Source organism: Macrotis lagotis, chromosome X, assembly GCF_037893015.1.
Source record: "Macrotis lagotis isolate mMagLag1 chromosome X, bilby.v1.9.chrom.fasta, whole genome shotgun sequence".
Classification (NCBI taxonomy): Eukaryota; Metazoa; Chordata; class Mammalia; order Peramelemorphia; family Peramelidae; genus Macrotis; species Macrotis lagotis.
The window spans coordinates 193,190,519-193,193,406 of NC_133666.1; the positions used below are offsets into that span (position 1 = coordinate 193,190,519).

Below are 2,888 nucleotides of genomic sequence, written 5' to 3' on the forward strand. Positions count from 1 at the left end.
CTAACGGCACGTCACTGAATTGTATATTTTTTAAAAATCACCTTAATCTTTTCATCTTTTATTTCTTGTGATTTTCTCTATCCATTTTTGGCAAAAATTCTTTCCTTTTCCATAATTTTGTAAGATATCTTTCACATAATATGATATGAACTCTTTAATCTATGGTTTATATTTCTTTGGAGATTGTTGTAATATAGTGTCTGGGAAAATGATCAAAGCCTAAAATTTCCCTGATTGCTCTCAAATATCTTTCAAATATTGTTACATTTTCTAAGTATATTAATAGATTTTATAAGTAAATGATTTATAACTAAAGGCCCATCAAAGACTTTTTTATTAAAAGATAATTTTAATATAAATATAGCAATTAAAATAGTATATAAATATTTTCTTTAATGAAAAAATAACTATAAATATTTTGGGTAGCTGCTAGATTCAACTGGATTTTCCTCTTTCAGTATAGAAATGTCAACTTATTGATTTGAAACACTTCAGTGAATTCAGGTGTATTTCAGTTCCTTTTGAGGAATGTCTTTTCTAATGATTGATTTCTTGGTTTCAGGAAACCAAAAATTAATCAAGGTTTTCTGAGAGTACATTTCTTTTTCTTTAATTCCTGAGTTTTCTTGTGAGTTTATTCATAAACAGAAAGATCTTCCTGAGCTCTACTCTCACAATCTCCCAGGCATAGTAGCTAAACTCTTTTTCTTGCAGGTACTGACTTAATCCTTAGAAGGAGCTCTTCAAGGCCAATGTGAGGTTCTCACTCTCCAAGAAAGGCACTTCCAATTCCCCATCTTGCCCAAAACACCTCTCCAGCTGTTCCAGCTGTTGATGCAGTCCACTGAGCAGTTGCATGAGCAGAGTTTGATCCCAAGCAACAGGAACAACATTCTCAGTGAAGATTGGTAAATACCTGCTGGAGCATCTCATGTGACATTTTCCCTCTGGAGTTGGCTGCCTTCTATGACTTCCTCTGGGAAGCTGAAGTTGGTCCTGTCCTTCAGACATAGCACCAGGGGAAAGTTGCTCATTTGATTCAGAACTGAGAAGTCTTGCATCAGTCTCTGAGGCAGATCACAGCCCAAGGAGCTGGAGCAGAGCTGCACCAGAGCAACTGGCAACAAGCCCAGGGAGGTCATGATAACTCAGAAAGCAGCTTGACTTTGGTAGAGCTGAGAGATCAGTGAGTCAGTCTTGGCTAAGCTGGTGTTAGGGCCACCTTAAATAGTGCAATCAGTGATTTTCATGCCACTTCACTGCTTTCCCTTAAATACATTGGTTTGAAATGTTATTAAAGGTTTTTCTTTTATTTATTGTAGAATGGCAACTACATTTGCCATTAGAAAAAGTTTTAGAGATTAAGTTTTCTTTTTTAATTTTGGTTTTGGTTTCAGTTTCTTTTTGCTTTCTTTCTTTCCTTTTCTTTCCTTTACTTTCCTTTTCTCCTTCTTTCTTTCCTTCTCTCTCTCTTTCCTTCTCTCTTTCTCTCTCTTTCTTTCTTTCTTTCTTTCTTTCTTTCTTTCTTTCTTTCTTTCTTTCTTTCTTTCTTTCTTCCTTCCTTCCTTCCTTCCTTCCTTTCATGCTTTCTTTTTCTCTTTTATTCTTTCTTTTTTCTCTTTGTTTTTCTTCCTCTCATTCTTTTTTCTTTTTTCTTCTACTTTCCTTTTCCATTCTTTGTCTTTTCTTTTAATCTTTTTTCCTTCTCCATTTTTCTCTTTATTGTTTTCTCCTTTCCTCTTTTCTTTCTCTCTCCTTCTCTTCTTTCTTTCCTTCTGTTATTTATTCATTTTTCTTTTCATTCATTCATCCTTTTTTTGTTCTTCCTTCTTTTTTCTTTCTCCAGGTTTCTTTCTTTCTACTTTTATTCCTTTTTTCTTTAATCTTTTCCTTCTCTTTTCTTTTTCTCTCATCCTATATTTTTCTTCCTTCCTTTTTATTTCTTTTTGCTCTCTCATCCATCCATCCTTCCTCCCTTCCTTCCTTCCTTCCTTCCTTCCTTCCTTCCTTCCTTCCTTCCTTCTTGCTTTCTCTGTATTTTTTCTTTCTACCTTTCTTTTTCCTTTTTCCTTTCCTTTTCTCTCTTTTTTCTCTTCTTTCTGTCTTTTTGGTCCTTCTCATTCTTTCTATCTTTTTCTTTCTCTCTCTCTCCTTTCCTCCCTACCTCTACCCTTTCTTTCTCTGTCTCTTTTGTTCTCTTTCTAACATCTTCTCTTTCTCTTTCCTTCTGTTTCTCTTACTTTCTACTTCCTACCTTTCTTTCCTTCTCTCTCTTTTCCTTTCTTTCTTTCTTCCTTCCCTTCTCTTTATTTTCTTCTTCCTTCCCTTCTTTTTCTCTCTTCTTTCTTTTTTCTTTCTTTCTCTCTTCTTCACTTTCTTTAATCTTTTTTCTTTTCTCCTTTCCTGTCTTTCTTCCTTCCTTTCTCTCCTCTCTTTGTCTCTTTCTTATTTTTCTCTTTTTCCTTTCATTTTTCTCCCTCTCAGTCTTTTTTACTTCTCTCTCTATTCTCTCTTTTTTCTTTGTTTCTTTCTCTATTGTTCCCTCTCTTTCCATCTTTCCTTTTTCATTTCTGCTTTCCTTTCATTATTCTTTGTTTGCTTCTTCCTTTCTCCCTTCCTTCCTTTCTTTCTTTTGTCTTTCCAGAATCTATGACTTTTTATTACATATCTAGTCTTATGCATATCTCTGTCTTATTTAGGTTGTTTCCTGTTCTTGCTATGCTCTCAATTCTAACTTCTGCCTCTTGAATCCCTAGTTTCTTTTCCAGCTCAGTTGAATTGCTATTTATTTCAAGTTTTTCTTTGCAGTCCTTAAAGCACTTATCAAATCCTATTCCAACACAACAGAAGTTATCAGTCCTCATCTGCCTCCACTACTTTTTAAAAAA

General features: G+C 34.3%; 1 pseudogene; it reads right to left on the minus strand.

Annotated features, from left to right (window-relative positions):
* Positions 1 to 609: 609 nt before the first annotated feature.
* Positions 610 to 1,142, minus strand: LOC141499833 (interferon tau-like; annotated as a pseudogene).
* Between the last annotated feature and the right edge of the window lie 1,746 nt (positions 1,143 to 2,888).